Source organism: Pongo abelii, chromosome 11, assembly GCF_028885655.2.
Source record: "Pongo abelii isolate AG06213 chromosome 11, NHGRI_mPonAbe1-v2.0_pri, whole genome shotgun sequence".
Taxonomy (NCBI): domain Eukaryota; kingdom Metazoa; phylum Chordata; class Mammalia; order Primates; family Hominidae; genus Pongo; species Pongo abelii.
The window spans coordinates 37309755-37333244 of NC_071996.2; the positions used below are offsets into that span (position 1 = coordinate 37309755).

Sequence of the window (23490 nt, forward strand, 5' to 3'; positions counted from 1 at the left end):
ATGAGGAAAATGAAGCACAGACATTGGCAAAATGGTATCTCACTCCAGAGAGATGAGAGTGCCACTGCCCAAAAAGATGTAATGGAGCCAGGCACAGTGGCTCATACTTGTAATTCCAGCACTTTGGAAGGCCGATGTGGGTGGATCACCTGAGGTCAGGAGTTCGAGACCAGCTTGGCCAACGTGGTGAAACCCCATCTCTACTAAAAATACAAAATTAGCCAGGCATGGTGGCGCATGCCTGTAATATAAGCTACTTGGGAGGCTGAGGCAGGAGAATCGCTTGAACCTGGGAGGCAGAGATTGCAGTGAGCCGAGATCGCACCATTGCACTCCAGCCTGGGCAACAACAGTGAAACTCCATCTCAAACAAACAATGACAACAAAAAAGATGTAATGGAACTGGTATTTAAAGGCACGTTTGCAGAATAGGCTTATTTCCATTTTCATGTTTGGACCTTAGCTAGATGGGGATGAGCTCATCATTACTCCTTGCTAGCCACACTGGATGGTGTCAGGCTTTCCTCTTGTTTTATTTTTTCCCTTCAGCTCTGATCCCCTCTGTCTGATAAGAACCCAATCTAATGTGCCTGAGAGGTATCCTCAATAAGTGTATATCCTTATAAGGCATATAGTGCTGTTATATTACATTGGTTTTTAATTTACACAAATAATATTGTACTGTAGAGCTTGTTAATTATTTGTTAACACTTTGCTTTTTAAGCTTTATCCTTGTACTTATATGTACAAGGTTTTTGGTTTTATGTTCACCGTATTTTATTACTCCCTTAGTGATGGACATCTAAGTTGTCCACTCCACAAACAACACTGTGATAAATATCCTTGCTTGGGCCTTATTATGCACCCTGTAAACGTTTCTCTGGGGCAAGTGGGTCGAATGGATTTAATTTCAAAGTACTGCCAGATTGTCCTCCAGAATGGCTGTATCAATTTATACTCCCACCAGTAATGCCTAACTGTTTTCTTTAAGCTCTTTTAAGAGAAGCAGACGTTTAGTTGATTGCTGTCACTTAATCATCATTATCTTAATCATTAGCATTTAATAAGCAGTGTACTTGGAACCTTACTAAGGGCAGAAGTGGCAGATGATATACTCAAAATCAGGCCACAGAAATAATTAAAACCAATACACACATCTGTCCCAGCAAATTGCTTTGTAACTTAGATTTACATACTTGTTTTTGAAAATGCAACAGTATTTGCAGGATCATTTCAGGGGGAAAAAAAGGTTTTCTGAAACAAAGGATAATTAAAACTTGTCTTTCAATAAAGCTAAAAATCAGATATTAGGCAAGAAATAGATATTTATATCACACCTTATTCATAAAGTAGTAATAAAACTTCAAACATTTTTCCCCCAAGGTTATTACCTAGCAATGTTATGGAGTTGTAATTTAACTTTTTAATGTGCCCCTTAGGGGAGAGCATTTCATAGGTAGTATCTATCATCTAAAATAAAACATAAAAATTCAGATTTAAGTAAACTACAATCCCAAAGTTATCAAATCAAATCACTGTAATACCAGGTAATGTGGTCATTATTTGGCCATTTATTGTCTCACATACTCAATAGAGACTGGAGGAAGACAATGAAGATTGAATGAGCACATAGCATTATCCCTATATGCAGGTCATTCTTTTAGTTAACATGCACAGACCATGGCTTTTAAAAATTATTTTTATTAGAGACGGGGTCTCACTCTGTCATCCAGACTGGAGTACAGCAGCTGGATCATAGCTCACTGCAGCCTCAAACTCCTAGGTTTAAGGGATCCTCCCACCTCAGCCTCCCAGATAACTAGGGCTACAGGTGCACAGCACTATGCCCTGCTAGTTTTTTTTATGTTTTATTTTTGTAGAGACAGAGTCTTACTATGTTGCCCAGGCTTAGTCACGAACCCACAGTGCTTTTTATTATTGAGCTCTATTTCCTCTTCCAACCTTCAATCTGTACATGTCCATTTTAGGTTTTTTTCATAAGAAAATATTTCTCAATTTTCCATTTAGAATTGTTGTTGTTATTGTTGTTGTTGTTACAGAGTCTCCCTCTATCACCCAGACTGGAGTACAGTGGCACAATCTCGGTTCACTGCAACCTCCACCTCCTAGGTTCAAACAATTCTCCCACCTCAGCCTCCCAAGCAGCTGGGATTACAGGCACCCACCACCACGCCGGCTAATTTTTGTATTTTAGTAGAGACAGGGTTTCACCATGTTGGGCAGGCTGGTCTCGAACTCCCGACCTCAGGTCATCCACCCTCCTTGGCCTCCCAAAGTGCTAGGATTACAGGCATGAGCCACCATGCCTGCCCCATTTAGAATTGTTTTGGTCAATGATTTTTGAGGAATAGTGTTTCATTCCACAGAGGTTTTTAGTTTAGCATCTATTAAAGCCCAGTCTTTTTTACTTTTAATTGCATGCATGGTTTATCTATTTATAAAACCAAAACCTTTTGTTATACTGTACATTTGATTTAGAACCTTATGTAATAAAGATTTAAAGCAACAGAAATCTCATTTCATGTTGAGAAAGCATGGTTAAGAACATATGTATACAATATTGATTGGTTACAAGAAGATTCATACCATGTAAAGTTTACACATATTTGGGTGATTAAACTAAAAGATTACCCCTAGGTATAATTCAACGAAGGCAAGTGTTTTTCATACATTTTTCTTGTCATTAGTAATTTAGCCTATGGTCTAGAGGTGCCTGCATAAGTATTGGAGGAAATTGTCACAATATTTGAAAAGAAAAAAATAGTTTATTCCAACTCCAAGGATATTATTACTTGAGATTAGGACACAGTTTCTTCTATCAGTTTACCTGGTGTTCCTCCTCTGGGACATCCTTTGGAGAGTAAAAAAGTTGCAACATACAGTTTATCTAAAATGAGATGAAAAGCAGAGAGTCAGCTTACCTGTGCTGTGTTTTGCTGAGGGACGTGGCACACAGTTGAAGAAACACCAAGCCAAACAGTAGCCAACATCATCCTAATTCATTGTGGCACTGATTTCTGGGACAGCTGTAACCCACACTTCAACTAGGGATCCATTTAAAAACAGCATAGATTCAGAGTTTTTTAAAATGATTTCACAGTGTTGCACAGCCCAAATAATTTTTCCTTTTAAATTTTGTCTTTAATTAAGCTGGTCCTGCATGCACAAACCCTTTAGTTAGCTGCAAAGAGACTGCTTAGTTTACAGGTTGTCGCCCAGGCAACCATCCACTGTGCATTTAGCTTAGAGAATTGAAAGCAGGACAGTCTCATCCAGGAAGGAAAACAAGTTTTGTATGCTCTTCCAAGTTGTTGCTTAAGTGCTTTAAAACTACCGAACCCCTATGTACTTCCATGGTTGGCACAATTACTGTGATCACCTGATGCACTGAGACTTTCTCCGAGAGATCCACGCCTTTGTAATCCCCGCAAGGTGCCAGAAGGGCCCCTTTCAAAGCTGCATATAGGTCGCAGAGTGAGAATCCAATCGATTACCACCAAACTGATTGCATTCTTAGACTCAGCCTTGAGAAAGCGCTAGCAGACACAAATCCTTACATTACAACATACTTCTTCTGTAGATATGCTTGTGGTATTCTGAAGCAAAAGCTTCAGTAAACAGACTGCATTTTTGTCTGAGTCAAATGGTAATAAACCCAGCTGCAAAAGACTTCAAATCATGGACTATGAAAACATAATCATGAGGAAGTGGACACAGGGCACTCCATAAGGTCACCTGGCATTTGTGTGCTGCTAAATTCTTTTCTGCCACTTACCAAAGGATGCAAGGGTTTCTCTTCTAAGGTAGGGCGTAACATTATATATTCTCAACTGAACGGGGTATGATATTCTATCACAATAACAACAACTGACATTTATTGACTAGTTCCCACGTTAGTCCATAAAGGACATGATTAATGTCATTTAACCCTCATAACAACTCTATGGAGTTGAAACAATAAACAGAATCATTGCCACGTTACAGAAGATGACACTGAGGCTTAGAAGTTTTAAGCTAATGAATGGTGGAGCTAGGGACTGAACCTAAGTGGCCTGGCCACAATGTTGCGATAATAACTTTACTATGCGCGAACACGTACACACACACACACACACACACACTCTCTCTCTCTCTCTCTCTCTCCTTTAGTGGATGAAGACTTCAGGGTAAAAACCATTCACAGATTGTTAGATCTATGTAAACTCCCTCATTACCAATTCAGCTTCAAGCTGCTTGACACCAATTTAAGCACACACAGGCTATTACTCTGTTTTGCTTCCTATACTCTACTTTGTTTCTACTCCCAGCAAGGTGAGTACTCTCTCAGCCTAACAGAGGAAGGTGTAAGTACCGTAGTTTCTGACTTTTAGGATTTCTGCTGGGTTATCCTAGGGTTCCAACTTGTCTGTAATCCATGAATCTTTAAATTGGCTTCTCAAAAAGTAATCCTGGCCAGACGTGGTGGCTCACACCTGTAATCCTAGCACTTCGGGAGGCTGAGGTGGGTGGATCACCTTAGGTCAGGAGTTCCAGACCAGCCTGGCCAACATGGTGAAACCCCATCTCTACTAAAAATAAAAAAATTAGGCCGGGCATGGTGGCTCACACCTGTACTCCCAGCACTTTGGGAGGCTGAGGTGGGTGGATCACAAGGTCAGGAGATCAAGACCATCTTGGCTAACATGGTGAAACCCCATCTCTACTGAAAATACAAAAAAAATAGCCGGGTGTGGTGGCAGGTGCCTGTAGTCCCAGCTACTCGGGAGGCTGAGGCAGGAGAATGGTGTGAACCTGGGAGGCGGAGCTTGCAGCGAGCCGAGATCGCACCACTGCACTCCAGCCTGGGCAACAGAGCGAGACTCCATCTCAAAAAAAAAAAATTAGCCGGGTGTGGTGGCTAGCGCCTGTAATCCCAGCTACTTGGGAGGCTGAGGCAGAATTGCTTGAACCCAGGAGGCGGAGGTTACAGTGAGACGGGATTGTGCCACTGCACTCCAGCCTGGGTGACAGAGTGAGCAAGACTCCGTCCCCACCCCCCCCCCTAAAAAAATGTAATCCTTTGGATAGGCGCAGTGGCTCACACCTGTAATCCCAGCACTTTGGGAGGCCAAGGTAGGAGGACTGCTTGAGCTTAGTTGTTTGAGACCAGCCTGAGCAACATGGTGAGACCACGTCTCTGCAAAAAATAGAAAAAATTGCTGGACGTGGTGGTGGGCACCTGTAGTTTCAGCTACTCAGGAGGCTGAGGCAGGAGGATTGAGTCCAAGAGTTTGAGGCTGCAGTGAGCTATGATCATGCCACTTCACTCCAGCCTGGGAAACAGAAAGACATCCTGTCTTTAAACAAAAAAGGAGTCCTCCTTTTGTCTCTCATTTTGAGATAGAGTCATTCAAACCATTTTTTTTTTCAAGAAACTCAATTTTTAGAAATAGTGGAGGGTTAGGCATGCAAAACAAGGACAATATCAGGCTGCCTTAGGGCTGTGTCAAAAGCTCTAAGGAAGCATGGAAGGGGAGTGTCTGACTCTTCCTGGATTGAGGGTGGGGGATGTATGTTTGCCCAGGCTGCTTGAACAAAATGCCACAGACTGGAAGGCTTAAACAACAAAAATCTATTTGTTCACAGGGCTGGGCGCCGTGGTTCACACCTGTAATCCCAGCACTTTGGGAGGCTGAGGAGGGTTGATCACCTGAGGTCAGGAGTTTGAGACCAGTCTGGCCAATAGGGTGAAACCCTGTCTCTACTAAAAATACAAAAATTAGCTGGATGCGGTGGCACGTGCCTGTAATCCCAGCTACTCAGAAGGCTGAGTCTGGAAAATTGCTTGAATCCGGCAGGTGAACATTGCAGTGAGCCAAGATCTCGCCACTGCATTCCAGCCTGGGTGACAGAGCAAGACTCTATCTCAAAAAAAAAATTTTTTGTTTGCTCACAGCTCTGAAGACTAGAAGCCCAAGACCAAGGTATCAGCAGGTTGGGTTTCTCCTGAGGCCTCTCTCCTTGGTTTGCAGGTGGCCACCTTCTCTCTGTGTCCCCACATGGCCTTTCTTCTGTGTGTGCACATCCCTGGTGTCCTAATCTCTTCTCAAAAGGACACTAGTCAGATTGGATTAGGGCCCACTCTAGTGGCCTAGTTTTAACTTAATCACCTCTTTAAACACCCTGTCCATAAATACAGTCACATTTTGAGGTACTAGGAGTTAGGGCTTCAACATATGAATTTTGAGTGAGAATCCAATTGATTACGACCAAACTGATTGCAAATACAAATAAGCTCCTAACAGGGGGCAGAGAAAGTCTTCACAGAAGAGCAAATATGCAAGCTGAAACTTGAAGGACAAATAGTTTACCAGGTAAACTATAGACACAAGGACATTGCAGATTCTAAATGGCAGCATGTCCAGAGGAAAGAGAAAGCACAGGATGTTGAAAACATTGTAGGTGCATGTTAAAAGAGGCTGTCTATTAAAAGAGAGTGGCAGACACAGAGATGTGCTGCTCAGACCTCCCTTAAAGAAAGACTCACTGCCCAGCTGTAAGGCGTGTGGTTAGATGAACAGCCTGTGGCTGTTGGGTTTATCAGGTTTGTCTAACTGTTGAGCCAAGGACCTGCTATTCTTGGAGTGCTTCCTCCAGCCAAAAACTGAGCAAACAGTGATAGCCAAGGCCACTCTTTTCTTGGGGAGATCCTGGCCAATGATTGACTGAGCAAGGCAGTAGTACAAGGGGCTATGCATTTCCTGACGGATAATTTTTGCCCCAGCACTTCCAGTTGGACTTCAGAGACTTCGCCAGCTTGGAATTGTAGAGTCTGCTTTTTTAGAGCACCAGTTTGAAAAAAAAATAGTGAAAAAGCAAGCTGTAGAGTGGGAGAAGATATTTGCTACATATATAAACAATATAAAGCTCAGATGCAGAATATATATAAATAACTTGAAGGTGTTAATAAAAGAAAGACAGAGCCAGGCACGGTGGCTCACGCCTGTAATCCCAGCACTTTGGGAGGCCGAGGCGGGCGGATCACAAGGTCAGGAGATCGAGACCATCCTGGCCAACATGGTGAAACCCCATCTCTACCAAAAATACAAAAATTAGCTGTGTGTTGTGGCGCATGCCTGTAATCCCAGCTACTCGGGAGGCTGAGGCATGAGAATCACTTGAACCCAGGAGGCAGAGATTGCAGTGAGCCAAAATCGAGCCACTGCACTCCAGCCTGGCGACAGAACTAAGGTGGGTGGATCACGAGGTCAGGAGATTGAGACCATCCTGGCTAACATGGTGAAACCCCGTCTCTACTAAAAATACAAAAAATTAGCCGGGCGTGGTGGCAGGCGCCTGCAGTTCCAGCTACTCTGGAGGCTGAGACTGGAGAATGGCATGAACCCAGGAGGCGGAGCTTGCAGTGAGCCGAGATCGCGCCACCGCACTCCAGCCTGGGCGACAGAGCGACACTGTGTCTCAAAAAAAAAAATAAAAAAGAAATAAAATAAAGACAGCCCTATAGACCAAAACTAAAAACATTTAATTTTCTGCTTTGCAAAAACAGCATATTTAAATGGCCAATAAGCAAATGAAAAAGTGCTTAACTTCATTAAAAATGAGTGACATGAAAATGAAAATCATAGTAGGATACTCCCCATCCATTGGAGTGGCGAAATATTTTTAATCTGACAATTCCAGGGGCTGGTGTGGATACAAAGCAGTGGGGACATCTGTTAATTGCTGGAATATAATTTGATAAGCCACTTTGTAACACCGGCATTATCTAGCAATGTTGATAACACTGATACCCTATGACCTGGGGTAAAGCCACTCCTAGTATCTCTCATAAATGTATACCATGACAGAAGTACAGGAATATTTACACTAGCGTTATTCATAATAATCAAAATCTAAAAATAATCTAAATGTTTATAAGCACTTAATGGATAAATTGTGACATATTCATATGATGGACTACCATATAACAATAAAATTAACTAATTACTATTACATACAGTAGCATGGGTGAATCTCACAAGCACACTGTTGAAGAAAAGATACACACAAAAAATACAATATTATTCCATTGAAGACAGGCAACACTAAATTATATTGTTTTGTTTGGTTTTGTTGAGACAGGGTCTTGCTCTGTCACCCAGGCTGGAGTACAATGGAGTGATCACTCAGTCATTCAGTGATCACTCACTGCTGCCTCGAACTTCTGGGCTGAAGTGATCCTCCAACCTCAGCCTCCCAAGTAGTATGTGCCATCATGCCAGGCTAATTTTTAAATTTTTTGTAGAGATGGGGTTTCACTATGTTGCCCAGGCTGGTCTCAAACTCCTGGCCTTGAGCGATCCTCCCACCTCAGCCTCCGAAAGCACTGGGATTACAGGCGTGAGCCACCATGTCCTGCCTATATTGTTTACAGATGAATTGATTACAGGTAGTAAAACTAAAGATTAGCAAGGAAATGATCACCACAAAAGTCAGGATAGTGCTTATCTCTAGGGTAAAGGAGGGACTGTAATTGGTATTGGGCACATAAATGCTGGCAATGTTCTATTTCTTCACCTGGTGGTACTTGAATGTTTGTTTTATGAGCTTTCACTGTTTTTCTTACTATGACAGGAAAGACACAGGAGCTGAGACCTGGCAGATGAGAATTGCAGACCATATGAGATCCTGGGGAGGGGCACTACAGAAAGGGGCTGTCATCAATGGAAAGGACCTAGGGAGGAGAAGAACTTTGAGTTTTGTTCAAACAATAAGAAGGAGGAGTGTGACTCAAGCAGATTGGTCAAGGGAGAAAGTAGTAGCATATGAGATTTGTGGAGCAGGAAAAAGCTAGATCATGCAGGCCACAGTGAGGAGTTAGAATTTTATTTCAGGGGCACTATACAGCCATTGATGGGTTTTAAGCAGGAAATTGCATTGGTCTGATTCCATTTTTCTGGAAGATCATTCTGGTTGCTGTATGGAAAATGAACTGGTAATCTGAAAGTTAAAGAGATAAGAAGGTACAAGGAATCGATGGGGCAAATAGAAGACAAATAGTATGGTGGTAGACAGAAATACAGTCATACAAATAACTGTGTTGATTATAACTTAAAGGTAGAGGTTGTCAGAATGAATAAAACAGAAGACCCAGCTGGGCACGGTGGCTCATGCCTGTAATCTCAGCACTTTGGGAGGCCAAAGCAGGTGGATCACCTGAGGTCAGGAGTTCAAGACCAGCCTGGCCAACATGGTGAAACACTGTCTCTACTAAAGGTACAAAAAGTAGCTGGGCATAGTGGTGGGTGCCTATAATCCCAGCTACTCAGGATGCTGAGGCAGGAGAGGCTTGAACCTGGGTGGCAGAGGTTGCAGTGAGCTGAGATAGTGCCATTGCACTCCAGCCTGGGTGACAAGAGCAAGACTCCACCTCAACAACAACAACAACAACAATAACAACAACAAAGATTTCTGGTACTATGTTGAATAACAGTGTGAAAGTGGGTATCCTTGTCTTGTTCCAGATATTGGAGGAAAGGCTTTCAGTTTTTCCTCATTCAGTATGATACTAGCCATGGGTCTATGCTTTCATTGTATTGAGGTATCTTCTCTCTATCCCCAGTTTTTTGAGAGTTTTTATCATGAAAGGATGTTGAATTTATCAAACCCTTTTTCAGCATCAATTGAAATGATCATATGGTTTTTGTCCTTCATTCTGTTGATATGATGTATCACACTGATTTATTTGCATATGTTGAACCATCCTTGCATCCCTGGGATAAATCCCACTTGGTCATGATGAATGATCTTTTTAATGTGTTGTTGAACTTGATTTGTCACTATTTTGTTGAGGATTTTTGTATCTGTTCGTCAGAGATATTGGCCTATAGTTTTCTTTTTTTGATGTGTCTTTGTCTGGTTTTTGTATCAGGGTAATGCTGGCCTACTAGAATGAGTTTGGAAATATTCCCTCCTCCTCTATTTTTTTGAAATACTTTGAATAGAATTGGTATTAGTTCCTCTTTAAATATTTGGTGAAATTCAGCAGTGAAGCCATCGGGTCCTGGGCTTTTCTTTGCTGGGATAGTTTTTATTCAGTTGTAATTTTTGCAAAGACAATTTCAACAAGAGAGGCAGAAAGATTGTTTAGAGGGCTTTGGTGGAAATCCAGATGGGAGATGCCAAGGCCAACAAGAATGGTAGCCATGAAGAGAGACAGAAATTATTGAAATCCCTGTACAAAACCACCAGGTAAACTATTCATTAAAAGAAAAGGAGATGGATATATTAAACTTCAACTTGCTGAGCAAAGGGGAGAGGTGTCTCAAAAAGGGGGCCTCAGGAAAGGATATTTAGAGTTTTAAGTCCTGGAGTTAGTCACAGGACAGTTTGGCAGGGAATCTGTAAAGTAGGTGGATTGCTTCAATAGCCAGTGGGCTTATCTTTAGAATATGTGAATCTATGTAAAATTACCATGACTGTGGACTTGTTTTGGTAGATGTGACTCTGAATTAAGCTTAGACAGTTTGTTTTGCACATCGTGATTTGGTACAATTTATTTGTTTTGAGTCAGGAAACAGTTTGCTTTGCAAGTGATGGTTTCTGTTCCAGTTCTAAAGTGGACTTTTTGAAATCTATTTTGGAAGTAGAATTAATAGGTTATGTTAAGAGGATTGGAATTGGGAGGTGAAGGATAGAAAGGAACCAAGGAAGGCTTAACATTCAGACTTCAGCAAAAGTATAAATGGAGGAGGTTGTTAAATAAAAATTATAAAAGACTATTGTTTCAGATTAAGCTCCTGCAGTAGGCCCCAACAGACCAGACTAAATCAAAATGGAGCCACTCATGGTGAGGTTCTATGACACCAAACCAAAACTGAGTTTTTATCAGTCCTTCTGAAAAATTAGGAGAGAAAATAGCCTAATTTCCCAAATAGACCAGTTTCAATTGGCATAATAATGAAGTTTCACCAGCCTTTAATCCTTACACAAAAGATAATTTGAAGTAACTTGATGTTAACCACTAAGTTATTTTTCTATTTCTCTGTTCTGTTCCTGCATTATAAGGGAAGTAACTTTGAAATGACGAAAATTTGCTTTTGGTTCTTTGTTTCTGCTTTATTTGGTCCTTCTATGTCTATAAAACCAACTTTTTCTGTTTAGCTCATTGGAACACTTATTCTACTTTATAGAATAAAGTGTTGCCCTATGATAGAATTGAAAATAAACCCATTTGATATCTTTAAATTAAATTTGTTGTAATTTTGTCTTTCAACAGGATGTACTTACTGAGACACAGATATTGGTAGAGGAAAGTTTAGGGCAAAAGAACCAAGAGTTATGTTTTGGACCTACTTAAGTTTGGGATGCTTGTTAGTCTTCCAAGAATTGATATCATATAAGCAGCTGGACATGGAAGTCTATAGTTCAAGGGTGCTATTTGGGTGAAAGAGAAAAATCTGAGAGTCATCTGCATATGGATGACATAAGGCCATGGGAATGGGTGAGATTACCTGAAAGTGTGCCTGAAGGAAGGAAGGAGACCTACCCATTCATTCATTCATTCATTCATTCATTCAATACTATATCTTTTTTCCTTTTCTTTTTGAGACAGAGTCTCCCTCTGTTGCCCAGGCTGGAGTGCAGCGGTGCAATCTCAGCTCACTGCCTCCTGAGTTCAAGCGATTCTCGTGCCTCAGCCTCCTGAGTAGCTGGGATTACAGGCGTACACCACCATGCCCAGCTAATTTTTGAATTTTTTAGTAGCGATGGAGTTTCCTCATGTTGGCCAGCTTGGTCTCAAACTCCTGGCCTCAAGTGATTCACCTACCTCGGCCTCCCAAAATGCTGGGATTATAGGTGTGACCTGCTGAACTGGTCCTCAACACTGTATCTTGAGTGTCCTTTTTTGTGCAAAGCATTATAAGCACTGGAGAAATATCAGAAAAACCAAATAGATAAGATAAGCAAATAAACAGTCAAGGTAATAATAACTGGCTATAAATGCTATGAAGAAAATCAAAGAAATAGAGACTGACAGTTGTGGACAAGAGGGGAACTTTATTAGATTGTGTGTTCACAGAAGATCTCCTGAAGAAGTGACACTTCATCTGTTACTTGACTGAAAAGCAGCAGCCAGCCCTTTGAAGAGTTAGGGGCAGAGACTTCTAGGTAGTGGGGACAGCTTGTGCAAACATCCTGAGGCATGTATATATATATAAAATGCTCAAGTTACAGAAAGAAGGAGGGTGGGGACGATGTTAGAATTGAAGTAGCAGGGCTAAGCACGAAATAGACTCTGAAGGGATTCATAGATAATAAGAAGTCTGATTTTATTCCAAATGCAATATGAAGCCATTAGAATATTTTACTCAAGGAAATGATAGGGTCTGACTTGGTTTTTTAAAAGATCACATCAATAGCTTTATAGATTGTAGGGCACAAAAATGGAAGTCAGAGGTGAATGTCAAAGCAGTTGGTGCTTGGTTTGCCTATCTGCCAATGAGTGGAAGCTTCAAAGGCAAAAAATATAAATGACTTTGGAAGTGCTCTGGTTGAAGGACATTCTTATGGGCACTTTTTTTTTTTTTTTTTTTTTTTTAACTAAGGCAGAGTGAAATAAAAGGCATTGGGAAGTGACTGCTTGCCTGTGGACGTCTGTTATTTGTTTGGTCCAAAGAAACCAATTTGCGTTAGCATTTTTATAGATTATGATTAAAGATGCTCTAGAACCAAAATTCCAACGCTTCCATTTCCCCTCACTCTGATCATAGTTAAGTACAGACAACTACAGGCTTATTTTTTTTTCTCTTTTCTATGAAGATCTGGTAGTGTTACAGACAGAAGGAGGGTGGATAGGTGTTAGCACTGAAGTAGCAGGGCTAAGCACAAACCAGACCCTGAAGTAGTCTAGTTCTAACACTTCCATTTCCCCTCACTCTGATCATAGTTAAATACAGACAACTACAGGCTTCTCGTTGTTTTTTTTTTTTTTTTTTTTTCTCTTTCCTTTGAAGATCTGGTAGTGTTATGGAAGAAGTATACATATGGGGTCTATTTACTTTTTACTGAATATGTAAATATTGGGCAGGAAGGAGTTAAGGCAGCTGGCCTATGATTCATTTCTTTCCCATTACTGTGAGGTGAAGGTGGGGGTAGAGATGTTACTAGAGAAGGAAAGAAGGTAGGTGACTCACTACTGTAAATACATTGAATAACTGGATCTCCTCGAAAACATACTACATTATTTGGTAGGAGAAGTGTCCTTATCTATGAAATGTTTTTTGCAGGATATCCCTACTTTAGAATTGCTTTTAGTGAATCTATGGATTTAAAGAGCATAACTTCCTGAAAATGGTCACAACAGCTATTCAGCTATATGACTGTAAAATGGAGATGTTCTATTATAGAAAGTATATGTCTTAGTTGGGAAGGAACCACCTAGGAGCTGCCCTTAGTGTCTCAGACCCTCCCTGCTTGCCTGTTCCTGTTGATTGATTGTATTCCTGAAATTATTAGTAAAGCTTGATACTAGGTAAGACCTCTGCTTATGTGTCTGATTTGACAGTATCTTTTTTGTGTGTAGACACACATACATTTGCTTGGCTACTGAATGCAATTACCTTTTAAACATGCCTTTGAGCCCCCTTCTATAGGTGATATCACTCATATTCCAAGAGACAGAAGAACAGAGAACTTCAAATAATAAAGACAATGGTTTTGGTGAAAGGGACGCTAGAATAGGAGTTAGAATTACTGAGCTCCCATCCTCAATGTTATCTTGCTATGTGACTTGGGCTTAGTTTTCCAGTCTCTAAAATGAAACGGTTGGGTCATTTGATTTCAGAAATCCCCTCTGGTTCTAAAAATCTGGAATTCCAAGACAGTAAGTAAGCAAAACAATTTCTTCTTCTTCTTTTTTTTTTTTTTTTTTTTTTTTTTTTGACAGACTGTCACCTAGGCTGGAGTGCAGTGGTGTGATCTTGGCTCACTGTAGCCTCCACCTCCCAGGCTCAAGTGATTCTCATGCCTCAGCCTCCTGAGTAGCTGGGATCACGGCTGTGCACCACCACGCCTGGCTAATTTTTGCATTATTAGTAGAGATGGGGTTTTACCATGTTGGCTAGGCTGGTCTCAAACTCCTGGCCTCATGTGATCCGCCCACCTCGGCCTCCCAAAGTGCTGGGATTATAGGCATGAGCCACCGCGCCCAGCCAACAATTTCTTTACACAAGAAAAATTAAGAAAGAAACAAGAATCATGACAGTAGTCAAGTCTTCCCTCTGGTGGTCAACACGTTCAAACGCCTGCCCTCCTTCAGCTATATTCCTGAGGACTTTAGTCCCTCCCAAGCCCCAAGCCATTCTATTCCCATGCCTTTTCTTACTATTACAACACATTAACGGAGCCAGTCTTGTTTGGAGTTATTTTATCTCTCCATTAGATTCTAGTTTGTGGAGGATTAGAAATGTGTTTTAATTACCTTTGTTTCCTCTGTTGTGGTTACGTGTTTTACACATAAAAGTTTCTCAGAGAGGCCAGGCGTGGTGGCTCACGCCTGTAATCCCAGCACTTTGGGAAGCTGAGGCAGGAGGATCACCTGAGGTCAGGAGTTCAAGGGCAGCCTGACCAACTTGGTGAAACCCTGTCTCTACTAAAAATATTTTAAAAAATTAGCCGGGTGGGCCGGGCGCGGTGGCTCACGTCTGTAATCCCAGCAATTTGGGAGGCCGAGGCAGGCGGATCACCTGAGGTTGGGAGTTCAAGACCAGCCTGATCAATATGGAGAAACCCTGTCTTTACTAAAAATACAAAATTAGCCGGGCATGGTGGTGCATGCCTGTAATCCCAGCTACTCAGGAGGCTGAGGCAGGAGAAGCGCTTGAACCCAGGAGGCGGAGGTTGCGGTGAGCCGAGATCGTGCCATTGCACTCCAGCCTGGGCAACAAGAGTGAACTCCATCTTAAAAAAAAAAAAATTAGCTGGGTGTGGTGGCGGACACCTGTAATCCCAGCTACTCCGGATGCTGAGGCAGGAGAATGGCGTGAACCAGGGAGGCGGAGGTTGCAGTGAGCTGAGATCACGCCACTGCACTCCAGCCTGGGCAACAGAGTCAGACTCTGTCTCAAAAAAAAAAAAAAAAAAGGTTCTTAGAGAATTTCATGCAGTGGCATTTTGCTCACTCTAGCAGAAGGTTAGGTTCTCAGCAGAGCTATGTGTTTATTACATCCTGGCTACGTGGAAAGGAGGAGAAATAATTTCAGGAAACTAGTGTCAAATGAGATACTGGAAGGGAGGGCCTTGAAATGGATGACAATTATCATTTTGAATCTAATGCTAGCTGTAAGAGAAGAACACTATGAATAATTTTGGAATGCTTGGGTGACCCCAATGAATTGAGTAAAAAAGGATTAAAGGAGTTTAACGTTCTAAATAAGAGGGTTTTTTTTGCTGAGGCAGCACTGGTTTGAATGTGAGCTACATCTTCTGCATGTTAAGCATGACCTATTTGTCCCTTGCAACACAATTGGAAAAGGTGAAAGATTTTTCAGGAAGACCATGAAGAAGCCTGTTGCTTTTAAGGAACACAAACTTCCTAGGAACACTGCCCAAAATCTCTTTTTTTTTTTCCACTTAGAAGACGGTATCAGGAAGGAATAGAAGATGGAAGAAAGGGGGCAAGATAAATAGGGCATCTCAGTGGGCTGAAAAGAGAGGTAAAAGACCACCGAGGGGCCGAGCGCGGTGGCTCGCGCCTGTAATCCCAGCACTTTGGGAGGCCGAGGCTGGCAGATCACTTGAGGTCAGGGGCTCAAGACCAGCCTGGCCAACATGGTGAAACCCTATCTCTACTAAAAATAACAAATTAGCTGGGTGTGGTGGGACATGCCTGTAATCCCAGCTGCTCGGGAGACTGAGGCAGAAGAATTGCTTGAACCCGGGAGGCAGAGGTTGCAGTGAGCCAGTATCATGCCACTGCACTCCAGCCTGGGCCACAGAGCGAGACTCCATCTCAAAAAAAAAAAAAAAAAAATCACTGAGGTCCAAGAGTCACAGAAGCTTGGAGAAATGTGAAGGAACAGGATTTCCTGTAACTCTGAATGGATGGCTGACAATTTCATTAACTAAGGTGTTTTATGACCCAGAAAGGCAATGTGAGCAGGGAGGTCCCCAACTCTATGGCACAGAGCCAAAGCTGACCATCCCTTAAAGCCCTGGCTCCCAAATACGGTTGACTAATAGCTTCATCTGGAGAGATTTTATAAAAACACAGATTCTTGCAATTCCACAGAAAAAGAAGCAAAATATTTGAAATCATTCTTCATAGGAGAGGAATACATGCGGCTAAAAACCACATATAAAACAGTTTTGTTTATTTTTTATTTTTATTTTTTGTTTTTGAGACAGGGTCTCACTCTGTCATCCAGGCTGGAGTGCAGTGGCACAGTCTTGGTTCATTGCAACCTCTGCCTCCTGGGCTCAAGCCATCCTCCCACCTCAGCCTCCTGCATAGCTGGGACTATAGGCACAAGCCACCATGCCTGGCTAATTTTTGTATTATTTGTAGAGACAGGATTTCACCAAGTTGCTCGGGCTGGTCTTGAATTCCTGAGCTCAAGTGATCCACCCACCTTGGCCTCCCAAGGTGCTGGGATTACAGATGTCAGCCACCGCACTTGGCCTAAAATTGTTTAATCTGACCAGGAACCAGAGAAATGCAAATCAAACCATTTTTGCTCATATTGCCAAAAGTACAAAAGACTGATAGTTTTAAATGTTGTAGGGAAATATGTACTCTTGTATATTATTAGTAAGTATGTAAATTAGTGAAGTCCATTTTAGATATTGCAATCTGCTCCTATTACATTGCAAAATGCACATATTCTTCAACCCAGCATTTCCATTTCTCAGTATTTACCCTACAATAATTCTTACATAACCATATTTTTAAATGTTTATTATGAAAATTTCAAATATACTAAGTAAACAGTATGGTAAAATGAACCCCCATAAACTTCTCACCCATCTAAGACTGTTATTGATAGCAAGTTATTGCTATTTACTATTGACTTAACAGTCAATAGTAAATGGTCTGTGTGTCAAAACTTAGAAGACAGTTAAACAAAAGGTGGTATATCCATGCACTGGATTTTGGAGTGCTGTGCAACAGCATAAAAAAGGAGGAAAGAGCTTTACATCACATCTTAAATGGGCTCCAAGTCATATACTTAAGTAAAAAAAGTGAATTGGTAAATAATGCATATCATATGATACTGGTATGATGAAGGGATTCAGAGAACATGCTCAGGAGTCACCCTACCACCTACTAGGTGTGTGACTTGGGCAAGTCGTCTATGTTCTTTCTGCCTCAGTTTCCTCATCTATAAAACAGGGTTGTACGACAATAGTGTCTACCTTATAGGGTTATTGTGAGAATTAAATGAGTTAATAGGAGTAAAGTACTTAGAGGAATGTACATATCAAGTGACAGATGTCCTTATTTGTGCAAAATATTGATAAAAGAAAAGGCAAAAACTATTTCTCTATATGCAAATATGTATGTAACAGCATAGGAAAGCATCTGAAAAGATTCACACTTAACTACTATCAATCATTATATCTTGAGAGTATGTGCATTGGAAAGACAGTCAAGGAGGGCATTCATTTTATGCATATCATTTGAACTTTTTACAGTGAGAAGACATTCCTATTACTTGTATCATAATTAAACAATTTAAATTAAAATACAGATTCCCAGGCTGTATCTTTGGTGATAAACAGTGTTAAGTATCTCCAAACAACAGACATAAATGGAAGTGCAAGATCAACTGCAGCAACATAGCAGAAGCGGTATAGATGGAAATCTTTTTTTCTTTTTTTTTGAGATGGAGTCTTGCTCTGTCACCCAGGCTGGAGTGCAGTGGTGTAATCTCGGCTCACTGCAACCTCTGCCTCCCAGGTTTATGCCATTCTTCTGCCTCAGCCTCCCAAGTAGCTGGGACTACAGGCACCCACCACCACGCCCGGCTAATTTTTTTGTATTTTTTTAGTAGAGACGGGTTTCATCATGTTAGCGAGGATGGTCTCGATCTCCTGATCTCGCGATCTGCCTGCCTCGGCCTCCTAAAGTGCTGGGATTACAGGCGTGAGCCACCATGCCCGTCTGAGATGGAAATGTTTAAACGTTAGTAACTAGACTGAAGTGCATGTTAAAAGAAATCTGAGGAGCAGATCAGCAAGCATTTGGTGATGTTATTGCTGTGAAAGTAGTTAGTGGGACTCAGAGCAATGTGACACAAAAGAAAGTCAGTGCTATGGTTCGAATGTTCCCTCCAAAACTCATGTTCAATCTTAATCTCCAATGTGGCTATGTAAGAGGTGGGGCCTTTAAGAGGTGATTGGATCATGAGTTCTCTGGCATCATGAATGGATTAATCCACTTACAGGTTAATCAATTAATAGGTTAATGGATTAATGGGTTATCGTGGGAGTGGAACTGGTGGCTTTGAGGAAGAAGTGATCTAAGCTAGCACACTGAGCCCTCTCCCCATGTGATGCCTCCTTGACCTTGGACTTCTCAGCTTCCACATAACTATAAGAAATTTCTTTCTAAATAAATTACCCAGTTTCCAGGTATTTTGTTATAAGCAATAGGAAACAGATGAAGAGAGTCAGGCTTAGGTCTAAAACTTTGCTTTTTTTTTTTTTTTTTTTGAGACTGTCGCCCAGGCTGGAGGGCAGTGACATGATTTCGGTTCACTGCAACCTCTGCCTCCCAGGTTCAAGAAATTCTTGTTCCTCAGCCTCCTGAGTAGATGGGATTACAGGCACGCACCACTACGCCTGGCTAATTTTTTTGGTATTTTTAGTAGAGATGAGGTTTCACCATGTTGGCCAGGCTGGTCTCAAACTCTTGACCTCAGGTGATCCACCCGCCTGAGCCTCCCAAAGTGCTGGGATTACAGGCGTGAGCCACCGTGCTCAGTCTCATTTGTTAAGCATCTGCAGCTAGAATAGTTCACCATCCTAAATTAGGAAAGATTAGAGTTTAAATAAGAATATGTCTGTGTAAAATAGAGTAATTAGTTGTATATAGATATATGCTCACATGTACATGCTTAGCAGAATATGCTTATTCTCTAAACTTTATGTAACTCTCATGACTCTTCAATTAGCTATTTTGTTTCTCACATTCTGAGTTCAAGATCCATTAAAATGTTTTTAAAACTAGAAACACATAAACTTGAGCAAACTAAATCAACCTGCTAGCAGTTATGTCTTATTCAAACCTGCCAGACAACAAATTACAAACTTAAGGACTGAAATTAGCTGCTCTTGACTTATTATTACCAGTTAGAAGAATTCAATTACTTTATATTTGAAATTCTGCCTGAGGGCAGGCACCTTGTTTTTATATTTTTGTTTCCCAGTTTTTGGAACAGTGCCAGGCACATAGCAGCTGCCTTTAACAAATCTTTTCTGAGAGAAAAAATGACTGAGTGACTGGTGAGTGAATGAAGATTGCATTACTTCTCTTGAAATTCTGTGGAGATTCGTGATCCTTTTGTAGTTCACGAACGTGATGATTGGGTGTTCACGCGCACGTGTGAGATGTGCCACCCTTGAACCTTGTTACAATGTCAGCGCATTACCCATCTGACCTGAAAAAAGAAAAACATTAAATTCTTTGGAGATGCCTTGCCTAGGTGACTATACTGCTTTCTGGTTCAAGAAATAGTGGACTACTTTTTTTAAAAAAAAAGCACATAAGATTTTATGTGTGTGTTCTGAAAAGTCCTTGAATTTTTTTTGCCATTGATTTTACAAAGAGCTTTAAGAAGTTGGATAACCATCATGCATCCCTTTATAAACCATATATAGTTATTTCTGTCTTATCTCTAGATGCTCAGACTGTGAGAACCCAACAGGCAGAGATTCTTTGAATCCCTCCATAGGATTGACCATAGTGCCAAGAAAGCGGACACTTCATAAATATGACCAAATGAATGAAAAAATGCTGTCCGATAATTTTGATTTAGAGAAGTTTTCTCTGAAGAGTTTCTTGTTCTCATACAAGTCTTCCTCTTCCAGCTGCACCTTCTATTGCACTGGTTCTCACAGCAGCATCACAGAGAATTCTTGATTCTCCCTTCACAAAGGCCGTCCAGATAGATGAGGATGCTATAATCAGTCTCATAGTTGTTGCTCCTTTCACAAACAATGTTTGCTCTATAACTAAGATCTAATTAAACTGTTATGCCCCTACATTCCTCTGAGGACTAAGCTGAGGGTGATTTTTCCAGGCTTCTAATCTCTTAAATTGCCTATGCGTCAAACTATCTCTCTGTGGCCATTATTGGTAACACCTCAAAATATAACTGAATTATGCCAGAAAGGAAATGCACTTGAATGGAAAAGCCCTTGCCTTTGGACGTGTAGCAAAATAGTTCTTAATACTGAAGAAACAGAATCTTTTCTGCTTTGTGAACCAGTGAAATCTGATAAAAGTATGTCTCCCCTGGGTATTTTACGTCATTAGCATCCTGGCTTCTCACTTTGGTTTAACAAATAACTTATTTTAAAAATTTCTCCTGGGAGAAGACAAGGAGCCAAAAATATCTTGGAAGAAAACTTTACCTAGCAACCTGATAGGCTGTTTCATACAGCTTCTAAAATTTAACTTCATGCAATGAAGCTTTTGTGATTTTTTTAGTTTCTGACTTTTTTATGTATTGAAACTTCTTCATGGCTAAGCTGGAAGGAAAAACAGTAATGCCTTACACGTTGAGTAGCACTTCCTGGTTTTCCTGGTACATTCATTATAAATATGACTATGATAATTGATCATCTGTTACATGCCAGGACATTGTGCTGACCATTTTACATATGAACATAGAACTTAATTTTGGCCAAAATCGTATGTAGAAATAGGTATTACAAGTCCCATTTTACTATTGGAGAAACAGGTTCAGAGGAGTTAAGTAATTTTCCCAAAGTCATATAGTTAATAAATGACTGAACCCAGATCTACCTGATCTTAAAACCCAAGAACTTTCTTCACTTGGTGAGAATCTTAACATGTAAGTGAACAAGAAACTCTTTTCCTTTTATATGCATAAATCTCCCTATGTCTGTACCCATCTTTTCCTTTCCTTCTCTTCCCAAAAAAGGCCAACCTCACCACATATGCTTCATTCCCTCCTGCTATGTGGGCTCTGAATTCCTCCACTGCCCAGATGCACAACTCCAAGGGGTATGATTCACAAGGAGTTCTCTGCAGGTGGCACTTCCTGAAGCAAGACTTCAGAACACAATGTGAGTAGTGTCCCTTGGAGCTGTGTGACTACAAGCTCTGTGGATTTCCTTTCCTCTCACCTTATTAGGAATTGTTTCCTTCAGCTCTCCCATTTCCTCTTCGCCATCAATCTCTCTCTCTCCTAGAGTATTTCCACCACCATATCAACAGGTCTGCTATTCTCTGTTCTAAAGGCAAACAAACAACCCCCCCCCCCGCAACAAACACACAAAAAACCAATCATCCTAGACTCCACATTCCTCTCTTACTTGCTTTTTCAGCAGCAGTCCATATTTACCTTTCGAAACAGTTTCCATCCTTGGGTTCTACACCATCACTCTTTCTTTGTTTGCCTTCTATTTCTCTAGCCACTTCTTTCCTCCCTCTCTCTTTGCTTGATATTTTTCTTCTATCTATTGTCTAAATATAAAATTTCTTCAGGGCTTTATATGAGGTGCCATTTCTTCTTTTTCTATATTCTTTTCTGGAATCACCTCACCTAGGCTTGTGATTTAAAATGCCATCTCAACCCCAGGTCCTGCCTCTGAGTCCTATTACTACACTCAATTTTCTCCTTGACATCTCCCCTAAACTATCTTACAAGCTTGTCAAACTTAACATCTGCCAAACTCAACTCTTGTTTTCTTGCTCCTTCCACTTTTCCCCATCTCAGGAAATGGCACCATCCTCACACAGTTGCTTACGCCAGATATCTGAAAATTATCCTTGATTCTTACCTTTCCCTTATCCCTGAATTCAATACAGTAGCAAGTCCTGTCTGACCTATCTCCAAAATACATATCAAATTAGTTCGCTTTGCCTGTTGACTACTCTAGTCAAAGCTTCTCCACCCTCTGTCACTGGATGTTTTAATAGTCTCCAGCTATTCCTTCTTCTTCTTTTGCCCCCTCCCACGTATTCTTCATGTAGCATTCAGACATTTGCAAAACGTGAATTGGATCACATAGCTCTCTTGCTTAAAACACTTCAGTGACTTCCATTGTACTTAAAATAAAGTCCAACCCTGGTGTAGAAAGCCCTGTATGATCTGGCTCATGCCAATCTCTTCAACTTTATCACAAACACTGTGTTCTAGGTGCAAGACACTCATTCAGTTCATTAAATGAATCAGACTTTTCTACCTTTGAGTCTCTGGATAAGTTATTTCCTCTGCTTAGAAGCCTTCCCCACCCCTAACTCTCTTGCCTCTATCTTTTTTTTTTTTTTTTTTGAGACGGAGTCTTGCTCTGTCGCCCAGACTGGAGTGCGGTGGCGCGATCTCGGCTCACTGCAAGCTCCGCCTCCCAGGTTCACGCCATTCTCATGCCTCAGCCTCCGAGTAGCTGGGACTACAGGCGCCCGCCACCGCGCCCCGTTAATTTTTTGTATTTTTAGTAGAGACGGGGTTTCACCGTGTTATCCAGGATGGTCTCGATCTCCTGACCTCGTGATCCGCCCGCCTCGGCCTCCCAAAGTGCTGGGATTACAGGCGTGAGCCACCGTGCCCAGCTGCCTCTATCTTATCCTTCAGCTCTCCTCCAAGATTCTTCTTGTCAAGGTTACCACTGGCCTCCACATTGCTAATAGCCATGTTGACCTATGTGGCACCTCTTCTCTCTGCTCATGCAGCAAAGTTCCAGTTTCTCTACAAGACCCTGAGTTCTTCGAAGCCAAACTCTGTACCTACAATACATTTTCATATCCCTGGAGCCTAGCATAGTGATTGGCTTGTAGTGGGTGTTTAATGAATGCCTGTAAATGAGTGAAGGTGCAAGTTGAGATGTTTTGGGAAAGATTGCTGCAGTAGTAACCCACACTTCCTCACTAGTGTAGTGGATAGAAACCACAAGGATCATCAAGAGACAGGAGTTCAAGGCTTGGCACTGGCAGTAACAACCTGTTGTCAAAATTCTTCTGACCTTTAGTTTCCTCATCTGGTCTATTTACATCACTAAATTTTTGATATCTTTCATTCTTATTTTAAGATTAATAATTTTTGGCTCGGTGTGGTGGCTCACACCTATAATCCCAGCACTTTGGGAGGCTGAGGCAGGTGATCACTTGAGCTCAGAAGTTCAAGACCAGCCTGGGCAGCATGGTGAAACCCCGTCTCTACCAAAAATACAAAATACTAGCCAGGCATGATGGCTTGAGTCTGCGGTCTCAGCTAGTCAGCAGGCTGAGGCGGGAGGATC

The 23490-nt window shown here is 41.4% G+C and overlaps 1 non-coding gene across 1 annotated transcript; it reads left to right on the plus strand.

The window, feature by feature from the left end:
- The first annotated feature begins 19558 nt into the window (after positions 1-19558).
- On the plus strand, positions 19559-19662 carry LOC112132496 (small nucleolar RNA U13). The gene has a single exon (XR_002914261.1). It is a non-coding gene; the product is annotated as a small nucleolar RNA U13 (small nucleolar RNA).
- The last annotated feature ends 3828 nt before the right edge of the window (positions 19663-23490 follow it).